Raw genomic sequence first — 14,923 nt, forward strand, 5'->3', positions numbered from 1 at the left:
TCCTTCAGACCCAGAAAGCAAAGGCTTCGGAAAATGTCAGATGATAAGGCCGAAGGTGCTCGCAACGAAGTCAAAAGACTCCTCAGTGCAGGAGTTATTAGAGAAGTGAAGTACCCAGAATGGCTGGCTAACACTGTTATGGTAAAAAAGGCCAATGGTAAGTGGCGAATGTGCATCGATTTTACAGATCTTAACAAGGCTTGTCCGAAGGATGAATTCCCACTACCAAGGATAGACTCTTTAGTTGATGCAGCAGCTTCGTCAGAGCTCATGAGTCTGTTAGACTGCTATTCAGGCTATCACCAAATTTGGATGAAGAAGGAAGATGAGCCGAAGACTAGTTTCATTACTCCAAGTGGCACATATTGCTATCTTCGGATGCCTGAGGGGCTCAAAAACGCTGGAGGAAGTTTCAGCCGAATGACTGCGAAGGTTCTTCAATCTCAAATAGGCAGAAATGTGTTAACTTATGTTGATGACATCATTGTCAAAAGCACGAAGCAGGAGAATCATATTGCTGATCTGCAGGAGACCTTCGCCAGTTTCAGGCAAGCTGGCTTGAAGTTAAATCCAGAAAAATGTGTCTTCGGAGTGAAGAAAGGGAAATTTCTTGGATGCTTGGTTTCAACAAAGGGAATTGAAGCCAATCCAAGTAAAATTGAAGCTATACTTCGGATGGAGCCACCAACTACAAAGAAGGGGGCTCAAAGATTGACAGGAAGGTTGGCATCTCTCAATAGATTCATATCCAGATCGGCAGAGAGAAATTTACCATTCTTCGAAGTGCTGAAGTCGGCCGAAGTCTTTCAATGGGGACCAATCCAGCAGAAGGCTTTCGAAGAACTGAAACAGTATTTGATAGATCTAACAACATTGACTCCACCAATGCAAGGGGCTCCTTTATTGTTATATGTGGCAGCTTCGCACTCAGCGGTAAGTGCAGCGCTTGTTCAGGAGAAGCTTGATGGTCAAGTCAAAAGGCAGGCCCCAATATATTTTGTTTCCGAGGTCCTTAGTTTATCAAAGAAAAATTATACAGAGTTGGAGAAGATACTGTATGCTGTCTTGATGGCCTCCAGGAAGCTTCGGCACTATTTCCAAGCTTACAACATAATTGTTCCTTCATCACAACCTCTGAAGGATATTATGAGGAACAGAGAAGCTACTGGAAGGATTGGAAAATGGGCTGCAGAGCTCAATGAATTTTGTATTGAATATGTTCATAGATCTTCGATTCAGTCGCAGGCACTGGCAGACTTTATTGCTGATTGGACACCAGGGGCTCAGGAGGAGGAAACAAATAAAGATAACGAAGCCTGGATAGTGTTTTGTGATGGATCTTGGGGAACCTTCGGAGCAGGAGCGGCTGCTGTGTTGGTTTCACCTTCCAAAGTCAAAACCTGTTATGCGGCAAAACTTGATTTTAATTGCACAAATAACATTGCTGAGTACGAAGCATTGATTTTAGGTCTTCGGAAATTAAAAGCAATGGGAATCAGAAGGGCCATACTTAAAACTGATTCCCAGGTTGTTTCGGGTCATATCGACAAAAGTTGTAAGGCTAAGGATCCGAAGCTTGAAAAATATCTGGATATGGTTCGAAGAGTCGAAGCTTCCTTCGAAGGGTTTTCTGTCAAGAATATCCCTCGAGGACAAAATGAGCATGCTGATCTGCTAGCTAAGTCAGCAGCACAGGGGCTGCCTTTACCTTCGGATGTATTCTTTGAAACAATAAAAGCACCTTCGGTGGAACTCCTTGAAAGAGCAGTTCTTAATATATCTCCTGTTTTTAGTGAAGATTGGAGAACTGAGATCATCTCTTACCTTCAGGGTAAATTTCTTTCAGATGACGAAGCTTATAACAAGAGAATAGAGGCAAGAGCTCGTCCATATGTCATGATAGAGGGGGAGCTGTACAAACATGGAGTTTGTGCTCCGTTGCTCAAATGTTTATCCAGAACCGAAGGTATAGAGTTAATGAAAGAAATACATGCAGGCCTGTGTGGATCTCACATCGGATCTAGGCCGTTACTTGGAAAAATTTTCCGTCAAGGATTTTATTGGCCGAAGGCAGCTTCGGATGCAGCAGAATTGGTTCAAAAGTGCGAAGGTTGTCAGAAATGTGCAAGAGATCAAAAACAACCTTCGTCCTTGACACAGCTCATACAACCCACTTGGCCATTGCAAAGGTGGGGCCTTGACTTGTTAGGTCCGTTACCACCGGCCCAAGGGAACTTGAGATATGTTGTGGTAGCTGTGGAATATTTTTCTAAATGGATTGAGGCGAAGCCTTTAGCCACAATAACTTCGGCTACCGTCCAAAAGTTTTTCTGGCAGAATATTGTTTGTCGTTTCGGGGTGCCAAAGGCTATCACTGTGGACAATGGAACACAGTTTGACTCCGAAGCTTTCAGGGATTTCTGTGACCAAATTGGTACGAAGATCCATTTTGCATCAGTCAGGCACCCGGAGTCAAATGGACTCGTTGAAAGAGCCAACGGCATTATAATGACAGGAATAATGAAGCTAATCTTCAATCAGCCTAGAGGAAAATGGCCAGATCAGCTAACCAAAGTGGTGTGGAGCCACAACACGACAACATCAAGGTCCACAGGCTTCACTCCATTTAAGTTATTATTCGGTGACGAAGCAATAACTCCAGAGGAAGCTAAAGCCGGATCAATAAGGATAGTAGCTTCGGCAGAATCAGATTCCGAAGCTGCTTATTCTATAGAAAAAGATGCTTTAGAAGGGATCAGACTGCAAGCCGTGGAGAATATTAATAAATATCAAGCTGAAACAGTCAAATGGCGGGATAGAAAGGTTCGGCTAAAAAATATTGAGCCAGGGCACTTGGTACTTCGGAGGGTGGCCAACCCGGAAACAGTGGGCAAATTGCAGTTGAAATGGGACGAGCCTTTCTTAGTAGCATCTTCGTCAAGGCCCGGGTCATACAGATTGAAAGATATGGACGGCAATGACATTCCTAGGTCCTGGAATGCGGATGAGCTTCGGCGATATTATGTATAATTCGATGTAATTTTTCACATTTTTATTTTTTCTTTCATGGCACCCTTTTCCTTTCCAAAGGGGGAGAAAGGTTTTTAATGGGGCCAGCATATGTAATTTCCTTTTTTAGTCTTATAAGAGCAAAATCCCCCAAAGAATGTAAATGTAAAAGCTGAGAGCGCACCATCGAGTGCCGAAAAGTAAAAACGACGAAGCTCCAAAGACGTTCCTAAGGGAATGCAGAGCTTATACCGCCTAAGTAAAAGGCGAAGAAGCTCCAAAGACGTTCCTAAGGGAATGCAGAGCTTATACCGCCTAAGTAAAAGGCGAAGAAGCTCCAAAGTCGTTCCTAAGGGAATGCAGAGCTTACAGCGAAAAGTCAACGCTGATTCCGCCAAAAGTAAAGGCGAAGAAGCTCCAAAGTCGTTCCTAAGGGAATGCAGAGCTAAGGTGTGATTGTTTTTAAGAGAATAATGGCTATAAATATAGCTTCGGATACGTGTTTGGCCATTCATTTGCACAACACATTACATCATAGCATTTGCATTCATAAACATTCATCTAGGCATATGTAGGATAATCATCTTCATCGCATAAAATGATTGCTTCGGCAAGAAGAAAAAAAAAGAAAGGGAAAAGAGCTTCGTGCACAAAAAAGAGGGGAAACTGTTGTTTTTATGAAGGAGAGCTTCGGAAAAAAGGAAAATGTTGTTTTCTATGCTTCGTTGCGTACGAAAAGAAGGGAAGGTGTTTTTTTTTCGCCTTCGGCTCAAAAAAGGAAATTTCGTCCACATCAAAGCATTTCTCATAAATCAGTGAAAGGTTAAGGATATATTACAAGGTATGAACAGTATACATGGAAGTTTTGTTTACATTTACAAGAGTTATCTCAAAAGTTTTTCAAGTACTGTCTGCAGTCTACTATCTAAATCTCCAAGGAGCTTCGGCTTCGGCATTATTTTGGATCATCAGCTTCGGCTTCGTCATCCTACATGAATAAGGTCATTGGAAGTCAGAATCAAGTTTATAGAAAAAGGTAAGCACAAGGTATGATTTCTTACTGGATCAAGGTGGCTACGAGCTTCGTCTCCAGCTTTTTCTCGACCACCTTTTGTCCATATCATTTTTACAAATCGATTCGAGATGCTTCGGGCGAGATCAGGGATGTCATCCAGGATTGATGGTGACAAAGTAAAATTTGGCCTATTGACAATTTTCCCATGATCACAGCCAGCCTTCATGAAGGCTGCAGCAGTCCCTCGAGAAGCCACCCAGGCACAGAAGTCACCATGCCCAGCTATGACTTCGTCGAGCTCGTCAATCTCCCCCTCAATGTGTTCGAAGGTTTTTGGCAGATCTTCAGCTGAGGGGGTAAATTTTTCGCTGCTAGCTCCAACCGAGTAAAAAATCTTTCTTAATCGTTGAATGCACTTGTTGCTAAATTCCAGGCATTTTTCTTGAAGATTTGTCAGTAGTTTTCTCAAATCCGAATTCTGCTGAGCTTCGGCTTCAAGTTTTTCATTGAGATCTTGTTTTTCTCGTTCGAACTGCTCAGACTGGCGGAGAAGCTTCGAGTTTAGTTCTGATATTTTTGCTTCAGCTTCCGCCAGTAAGCCTTCGGCTGCCTGGAGCTCAAAGTTCTTTTTCTCAAAAGCATCTGATTGCTCTTTTATTTTGTTTTCCAAATTTCCGATTATAATTTCATGCTTTTTATCTTCAAGATCTTGCTGCATTTGCAAGGCTTTGCTCAATAGCATGCTCTACATAAACACAACCTTCGTCAGACATGTTTTTATTAGAAACAATAAAAGTTAAGGGATAAGTCATTTACCTTGAAGTTGGAGTAAAACAAACTACCAACGACATGTTGTCGTCGATAGCGGCTGATATCTGCTTCTAGCTTCGGGAATCCAATACTTTTGGACAGAGTACTAATAACTTTGGCCCCTGTTTGGTCCCGAATACACTCTAATTTCTCGTCATCAACGCCTCCGAAGAGGAGTGCCCCAGGTTTATATCCACAAGATTGGGCATACTCTTTAAGCTCTTCTATTTCAGCTTTTGTTAGATGTTCTCCAACTAAGTTTTGGAATGCGAAAGCTTCGTCTTCTGAAGCTTCATCAGCAATTTCTTTTCCTTTCTTTGACGCTGCGGTCACAGTCTCTTCGGCAGCAGCGGCAGCTTCTTCTGCAGCTATGTCTAGCAGCATTTGGTCAATATGTTCAATTGTGCTCTCTAAATTCAAATCTTCAGCTGAGGTAACTTCGGCGACTGCGGCCTCCGAAGGTGCAATTTCAATATCTGCTTCCTCTAAAGCTGCTCGTGTCTTTTGGGCCGAAGCTCTTGGCGGCGTTTTGTCAATTACCTCTGTCACGGTAATGATTCTTTGTTTCCTTGCCTTGATTGTTTTCTTCGATTTCTCGGGCTCCTTGTCCTTCTGAAAAAACTTTGTCAGTTGTGGACCCAGTGGACTTAGCTTCGCAGGTAAGGATTCAGTCATTACCTTCAGAATTTCCTCAACAACGGCAGCAGAAGGCGATGCGGGGGTTTCTTCTGCTTCGGATATTTGTTGCTTCGGAGAAGAAGCTTTCCTTTTCTTTGGAATTTTCTTCTTTATTGGCTCTTTTTCACCTTCATCTAAGGCTTCAGTCCCCCTTTTCCTTTTTTGGCCTCCGGCACCTTTGTTCAGATCTTCGTAGTCTGGGTACTCGAAACCCAAGGCGTCCAATACTCAATTTAGCCTTCGTTTCGGTCGAGTGCCGAAGGCTGCGGTCATCAATTGATCTTCTTTTTTCGAATAATTGCCAAGTATCTCGTTGCACATCACTTCAATCATATCTAGCCACTCTTGGCAAGGAGCTTTAAAGTATTTCTTAAATTTGAAGCAGTAAGGCAAACGTACAAGTTCACCTTTTTTCTTTTCCCCCTCCAGTTTCGGCATTTCCCACTCTTTTACACTAGGGAAAACCTTGAAAGCCAAGAATTCCTGGACTAGGTCCCTTGTACTGATATTCTCTGCAATTATTTTGAATTCATACATTGCTTTTTGGGTCGGACCCTCTGGTAACATGTGGCACTGGGGGCGGGTTTCTCCGAAGGTCAATTCAAGTGGACTCTGTACAAGCTTTTCCTTATCGTCATCAACCTTGACGTAGAACCATTCCGATTTCCATCCTGCTGCCCATTTGCTTCGATAGCTGATCACAGGATACTTCGTAGTTTTCCGATAAGCAAAATTATAGCAACCAAAATTCTCATGTAATCCATCTTTTCTAGCCTTTGTCTGATAGTGCAATTCGTGAACCCGGCAAAAGCTGTCCGCAAACGGTTCCACCGCCTGGCTTCGAAGTGCCCAGATATAAACATTAAGCCTAACGATAGCGTTGGGGGTCAGCTGGTGAAAATAGATTCCAAAATTCTTTAATATCTCTGCAATAATCCCATGAAGGGGGAATCTTAATCCAGCCTTTAGGAAACTCTTAAAAATAACAATTTCATCTTTTTCCGGCTTTGGGGTAGTCTCTTCTCCCCCGAAGCGTAATAGCTTCTTTTGATTTTCAGTAAAATAGCCTGACTTTACCATCTTGGACAAATCAGCCTTCGAAACAGTAGATTTCCCGAAGTCCAAATGACTGGGTTTGCTTGGTGTGGCAAGGTGATAATCATCTTCGGAGTCAGTTTCCTCAGCATCTTCTCCTTCTGCTTCAGCGATTGCTTGTTCTGCATCATCAATAGGAGCCTTCTCCGAAGTCACTAGCCCGGATCGTCGCATGGCTTCGGAGATAGGGACAGTCTCCGAAGCATCAGTTTCGTCCCCCTCACGTTCAACCCTAGCGGTAGAACGGACTCTGGCCATTTAACTATGAACTTGTGAAACTTTAATACTTTTTTCTCCGAAGCAGGCTTCAAGATGGAGCTTCGTTCAATTCTGACAAACAAGCTTCGGTGATGGTTAAGAATTTTGGCAGCAAAACAGTGCAAATAGCAGTAAATGCTGTGGTAACTTCACACCTACTCGTCTGTTTATATAGTGCCGCAGGTAAGAAGGCGAAGCGCCAGAAGTTTTACACCAGGCGGGCACCCGCTCGCACTCGCTGAACGGTGGACCACAGAGACCGAACAGTAACTCTGCAAGGTGGGGTCGCTACGCGCAGGGAGAGTGAATCGTTTCTCGGCAACGAGCTCAGGGAAGGTGTTTTTTGGACCTTCGGCTCCCCGAAGCTTAAGAGACTTTTTTCACGGATCAAGCTCGTTACGAAAAACGATCTAGCACCGCGAAAGGGGCTACTGTTGGGTCTATGCTTCGTCGCCGAAGGTCTTCAAGGGAGAAGCGGCTTTATAATGAGTGAGCAGGTATCTTCGGACTTGTATCAGAAAGGGAGAAGCTCAAAAGATACAAAGGTTGACACAGCGCCGAAGCTGTGAAGCAGGAAAGCTTCGGCATGTTCGCAGAAAAGGGAACCGACTTAAAGATGAAAAGGCCATTTAGACCTCGATAGAGTGCTATAGAATTATCACCAAATGTAAAGGGCATGTATGTAATTTTGTATGGGTTGTACCCCGTGCCTATAAATAGGTGAACAGTACCCCTGTACTGTTCACGCTGACTTGGCATTTGCTTTTGCGTCACACTTGTATTTTCATCTCCTTCCAAGCCGAAGGTACATTTATAATTCAATATTGTTTCTATTTTTCTATGATGATATAATAAAGTGAAATAAATGATGTTATATGATTATTTGTGTTATCCTTTAACTTTCATATGCTTCGTCTTTCATTAATATATACTGTAATGATGAAGGTTTGTCCTTCATAACCTTCGTCCGGAGATCGCTATATCCTAAGGGAAATAATGCCTCAAAGGACGAAGGACTTTATCGTTTAACATTTTCTATGTTGCCTTGTTCTTAACTCATAGCACTTGAGAACAAGTCCCCAACACCAAGGATAATGGTTAAGGCTGAGCATTGCTTTTAATTTTGTTGGTCAAACTTTTATTAGCAATTACCAAGTGTTGGTCTCTTGACTTTAATCCCCTGAAGGTATTAAAAATCAAGGCAATACAATTTAGAGGACGGTAGCCTTCTCGCCTAAATCACACCAAAGGGTAATTTAAGGGAGAAGATGTGAAACAAAGAAGAATGCGCAATGACAAACATGAGAAAGTAAAAACAAGGAATAAAGCACATTACTCCTCTTTTTATGCCCTAACATTTTTCATTCCTTCTTGTTGGTATTTTGTATCTCGCTCCGATAAGTAAATTTATTGTGCACGTTCTGGGCTCCGGAGGGCGCAAGATTTTATACTGGTTTGGGTAGAACGTTCTACAGTCAGTCATCGATGACTTGCACTACCGACATCATTGATGATCAAACTTGTAGTAGGGGTTACAAGCAGTCGAGAAAGGGAGGAGAGGCTCGTAGATCTCTTATCGAGATGAAAGTGGGGCTTAGAAGCTTAGAGGTGGAGTCCTAGCTAAGTCTTGCCTTGGCGGGGCTCCAGCCTCCTCGTCCTCATCGGTGCTCCTCTTTCTGTTCGTCCTTATGGGCTCGTCTCCGTTTGTTGATTCGTCTGTCGATCCTTCTCGCCTTGAGGCCAACTTCTCCCTTTTATAGGCTAGGACCGGGGTCGACGAGCGGTGGCTTCGCTGGGAAGGAGTTGTAAGGCAAGGGTAAAACCAGCGTTTTACCTTGTATGAGTCCACGCGTACTTGTGGGGCCCAAGGCTGTTTGGGTCGGGATGTAGCATCAGGTTTGTTGCAGCCTCGTAGTCTAAGTCACAATGTACCTTCCTTTTCCTTTTCCTTTTTACCATGCAAGATGAATGAAACAAGTTTTTAAGACCTAATTATCTCCATATTAGCTTATCTGGCATATCTATGAGTTGCATGTGTATGGTTAATTTAGTAACTTATATTATATCAATAAATAGATTAAACAAAGTACCAATTCTAAATATTGTGAAGTTGGATTTATTCTAGAAATTTACTTGTATTTTTTATTTTACTAAGAAATGAAATTGGCTCCGGAATAATTTTTCATAGAAATATTTGTTTAGAAATAAGAATTTCATCATTTAGAAATATTTGTTTTGAAAACAAGTGACTACGCATTTTTCACACTCAGTTTTGCAAGTTTTAAGTTTAGCATTAAGGTTTGCAATTTCATCATTCAACTTAGAGATGGTGGAAACATGATTAGTCCAAGAGCATGGTATGAATGCCTTAGATATTTTCTCATATCTAATGCTTTCAAGGCCGGGAAAGCAGATCCCACTCTTTTTACTAAGACTTGTAATGGTGATTTGTTGTGTGCCAAATATATTTCGATGACATAATATTTGATTCTACTAATCAAAAGTCTTGTGAAGAGTTTAGCAGGGTAATGATGCAGAAATTTAAAATGTCGATGATGGACGAGCTAAACTACTTCCTTGGATTTCAAGTGAAGCAATTCAAGGAAAGAACCTTCATCTCCCAAACAAAGTACACTCAAGACCTGCTCAAAAGGTTTGGGATGAAGGATGCAAAGCCCACCAAAACGCCAATGGGAAGCGACGGACACTTGGACCTCGACAAGGGAGGTAAGTCCGTAGATCAAAAGGCATACCGGCCTATGATAGGTCCATTACTTTATCTTTGTGCTAGTAGACCGGATATAATGCTCAGCGTATGCATGTATGCTAGATTCCAATTTGACCCCAAGGAATGTCATCTTGTGACCGTGAAGCGAATTCTTAGATATTTAGTTCATATGTCTTGCTTCGAGATCTGGTATCCAAAGGGGTTTACCTTTGACTTAATCGGATATTCAGATTCCGACTATGCCGGGTGCAAGGTTGATAGGAAGAGCACATCAGGGACTTGTCAGTTTCTGGGAAGGTCCCTGGTGTCTTGGAGCTCTAAGAAACAAACATATGTTGCCCTATCCATCGTTGAGGCCGAGTATGTTGTCGCAGGCAAGTGTTGCGCGCAACTACTTTGGATGAGGCAAACCCTCCAGGACTTTGGCTACAATCTGAGCAAAGTCCCACTCCTATGTGATAATGAGACTGCAATCCGCTTGGTGGATAATCCTGTTGAACACAGCCGCACTAAGCACATAGACATTCGACATCACTTTTTGAGAGACCACCATCAAAGGGGAGATATCGATGTTTGCCACATTAACACCGAAAACTAGCTAGCCGATATCTTCACCAAGCCTTTAGATGAGAAAAGGTTTTGCAGGTTGCGTAGTGAACTAAATGTCTTAGATTCGTGGAACTTGGATTGATCTATAGCATCCATATGTTTCATGCCTTTGATCATGTTCTTTTAAGCATTTCTATATTTACTTATTTTGGTGCTCAAGTTGTACAAGACATCCTCGGACCTCAAAATCCTTATGCAAATGATGCACATGTTTAGGGGGAGGATGTACTACAACTTGACCCTTTGAGACTAATGTGTTTTGCTTGAGTGATTTTGATATAGTCTCAAAGATGGATTGAAAGGGAAAAGGTGGACATGGACAAAGAAGAGGCTTCCATTGCATTCTGGTATCAATGTATCTTGTCCCAAGTCCCTATCTGTATTTTTCCATTGTCTTTGGTCTTACTTGCACTTTTTGTGAGGCAATGGGGTTAAAAAGGCCAAACAGTTCTTCCGTTTTGGTACTTGATGCCAAAGGGGGAGAAATTAAGGCAAAAGCAACTGGATTAGCTACCACTTATGAATTTCAAAATTTTAGTGTAAGTATAATTGGTTTTTGATCAAAACCCTTTTATTTCAAAAACTGCTCTCTTATGGGGGAGAAACTTGATTATGGGAAAAGGGAGAGTTTTCTGACTCTTGATCAAAACTAGTCTTGAAAGATATTGATTTGCCAAAGCAAAGTGTTTTTGACAAAGAGATAAGAAAATGAATTTGTTTTGCAAAAACAAACCAAGTGGTGGCAAAAATGATCCAAATATGTCAAATTCTATGATTATGTTATTGGTCTTTAATTTAACATCAATTTGCACTTTTTAGCTCTTTTTGGAGATGTTAGTTCAATATGAATTGCTTTTTGATGTAACCCGATTTCCCTTCGGAAAGTAGATGATGGATTTTAAAAAGTTGATCTCATATAGCGGGGAAATCAATGAATAGCATTTTCACTAAGCTTTGGAAAAGGAAGTGGGTCACCCATTGCAAAAAAGTTAGGAACACATATAGGCGAAAGTACTACTTTTTAATTCAACTATAACTGAGCGGAACCTTCCTTTTGGGGCAAGGCATAAATCACCAAAAATGGGAAGATTGAAAGGGAAATGTGCCCTTGGGCCATTTCTATATTGTTTTGATAATTAGATGCACAACACATTATGGTTAAACTAACATAATGTATGAGCAAAGGTATATGAAGCAAATTGAGCTCGGAAAAGGACATAGTACAAAATCTATATGGACCAAGTAAAAAGGTAAGCTCTGGACACTTAGTCAATTGTTTTGTATACTAATCATATTTGTCTAAGTGCTAGAGACTTCATAAAGTCAAGTCAAAAGGTGCAAAAGAAAACAAGAAAGAAAAAAGAGAAAGTGTGCTGGACTGCGCAGCACCGGACGGTCCGGTGCCACCCACCGGTCAGTCCGGTGTGCACCGGACAGTCTGGTGCACGGTCCGGCCAACTGGCTGCTCTCGAGAATTCTAGCTTGCGTCGGCTATAATTCACCGGATGGTCCGCGCGAGGCGCCGGACAATCTGGTGTGCCAGCCGCGCAATGGCTAGCTGCCACGTTGGCCAGAAGCAACGGTCAAGTGGCGCACCGAACAGTCTGGTGCCCCCCACCGGACGGTCCGATGCCCCCAGAAGTAGAAATTAACTAATCATGGGATTCTCTGCCCGCACACTGTTCACAGTCCGATCCACCCATGGACAAAAGGCAACCAGGGCCTTCCAAATGGAGCTCCAACGACTCCTAGGTCCGTTGGGGCTATAAAAGGGACCCCTTGGCGCATGGAGCTTTACACAAAGCACCCATTGAACATCCTACAACGCTGAGACTTCACAAACACGCAATTGTTCCTTTGTGATAGAGATTTGAGCACTTCTTTGAGCTGTAACTCCGCTGTGTTGTTTCGTGTGCTCATGCTTGACTTGTGTGTGTGTTGTTGCTATAACTCTAGTTCTTGTGTGTGTTTCTATTCCCCCTTACTCATGTGTTCATTTGAGATCATTTGTGTAAGGCGTGAGAGACTCCAAAATGTGGAGATTCCTCACAACGGGATATCGTTGAGATAAAGAGAACCATGGTATTCAAGTTGATCTTTGGATCACTTGAGAGGGGTTGAGTGCAACCCTCGTCCGTTGGAACGCCACAATGTGGAGTAGGCAAGTATTCTACTTGACCGAACCACGGAATAAAAATCGTTGTATCACTTGTCTTTATCCTACTATGATTTTCTCTCTATTCACTTCACTTACATAATTGCTCTAAGTTTAATACTAACTTAGTGAAGAGCAATTAAGTGAAGAAGTTTACTCCGCTGTTTTTTTCACACTCAGCAATTCTCACTTACATAATTTCTCTCTATTCAATCTAGAGTCATAAAATGTGTAGTCACTTGTTTTCTCTCCATCCTAGTATTTGGGAGATAATGGAAAATGGAATGCATTTCAATAGTAGCAATAGTTCCGTATTTATTAACGAGCATCACATATGCCTCATGGCTAAGGAGAAGAAGGTACGTACACGAGATACCCCTAAGTACACTTCTTCTAGTGATGAGGAAACTGATAATGATGTAGACTATAGTGATCTCTTTAAGGGTTTAGATAGATCTAAAGTAGATAAAATCAATGAATTAATTGATGCCTTTATTGAGAAGGATAGGTTGTTAGAAAAACAAGAAGATATTATTTAAGAAGAACATGACAAACTTGTTAATATTGAAAAATCTCTTGCTTTAGAGACTAAGAAAAATGAAATATTGTCTTCTTAATTATCTTCTTGCCATGAGTCTATTTCTAGTCTTAAGAGATCAAATGCTGATTTAAATGCTAGAATAGAAAAATTAGATATTGCTAGTTCATCTGTGGAACATGTCTCTATTTGCAATAGTTGTAAAGATTTTGATGTTGATGCTTGCAATAATCATGTTTCCACCATCTCTAAGTTGAATGATGAAATTGCAAACCTTAATGCTAAACTTAAAACTTGCAAAACTGAGTGTGAAAAAATAAAGTTTGCAAGGGATGCCTACACCATTGGTTGACATCCCTCCATTAAGGATAGACTTGGTTTCCAAAAGGGAACCAAGAACTTAACAAGCCAAAGGGCCTCAAATCTCATCAAGGAGAAAGGGATGGCACCTATGGCTAGTAGTTTGCATTCTTTTCATGACAAAAAGAATCATGCTTATCTGCATGCTCATGTTAAGAATGCTTCTATTATTGCTCATCATGATAGTTGTTATGATCATATTGTTTTACCTACTCGTCATGATGCTGTTTTTTATTCTCATGCCATGTATGCATCATATAGCTCTACACATGCTCATGGTAGAAATAGACATAGGCATTATGTTCATCATGTTGTTTCTTATGCACCTAGAAATGCATCTAATGGCCCAACTATACTTTATCATACTTATGATGCTTCATTTGTGCTAATGTGTAAAAATGATAAAGTTGTTGCTAGAAATGTGGGGCCTAAGTGCAAGGGAGGCAAAACTTGCATTTGGGTTCCAAAGTATTATGTGACTAACCTTGTAGGACCCAACAAGAGTTGGGTACCTAAATCCCAAGCTTAAATCACCTTGCAGGTTTATGCATCCGGGGGCACAAGCTGGATTATTAACAGCGGATGCACAAACCACATGACGAGGGAGAAGAAGATGTTCACCTCCTACGTCAAGAACAAGGATTCCCAAGATATGATTATCTTTGGAGATGGGAATCACGACAAGGTCAAAGGTTTGGGTAAAATAGCCATCACTACCGAGCATTCAATTTCCAATGTATTCTTAGTAGAATCGCTTGGTTACAATTCGCTTTCTGTAAGTCAATTATGTCATATGGGCTATAATTGTTTATTTACAAATATTGATGTATCTGTCTTTAGAAGGAGTGATGGATCTGAGTTCAAGAATCTTCAAGTGGAAGAATATCTTGAGGAGGAAAGCATCAAGCATGAGTTCTCCGCTCCCTACGCACTATATTAAAATGGTGCAGTAGAGAGGAAGAACATGACGCTCATTGACATGGCAAGGACAATGCTTGGAGAATACAAGACGCCTGAGCGGTTTTGGTCGGAAGCTGTAAATACAGCTTGCCATGCCATAAACCGACTCTATCTTCGTCGCCTCCTCAAGAAGACATCCTACGAGCTTCTAACTGGTAACAAACCCAATGTGTCATATTTTCGTGTCTTTGGAAGCAAACGCTAGATCTTAGTTAAAAGAGGTAGAGATTCAAAGTTTACTTCCAAAGCTGTAGAAGGGTTTTTACTAGGTTATGATTCAAATACAAAGGCGTATAGGGTCTTCAACAAATCTTCGGGTTTGGTTGAAGTCACTAGTGACGTTGTATTTGATGAGACTAATGGCTCTCCAAGAGAGCAAGCTGATCTTGATGATATAGATGAAGATGAAGTTTTAACGACCGCAATGAGAACTATGGCAATAGGTGATGTACGACTCAAGAATAACAAGAACAGGATCAACCATCTTCCTCAATGCTCGTGCATCCCCCAACTCAAGATGAGGAACAGGTACCCAAGAGGCAGGCATGAATAAAGGGGGGCACATGAAGAAAAGGATAAAGAGGAAGAAGTACCACAGGCAGGTCCAACTCAAGTCCGGGCCACCATCCAAAGGAATCATCTAGTAGATCAGATTCTGGGTGACATCAGCAAGGGTGTAACCACTCGTTCATGTTTAGCTATTTTTTG

The sequence above is a fragment of the Zea mays genome, chromosome 4, assembly GCF_902167145.1.
Source record: "Zea mays cultivar B73 chromosome 4, Zm-B73-REFERENCE-NAM-5.0, whole genome shotgun sequence".
Lineage (NCBI taxonomy): Eukaryota > Viridiplantae > Streptophyta > Magnoliopsida > Poales > Poaceae > Zea > Zea mays.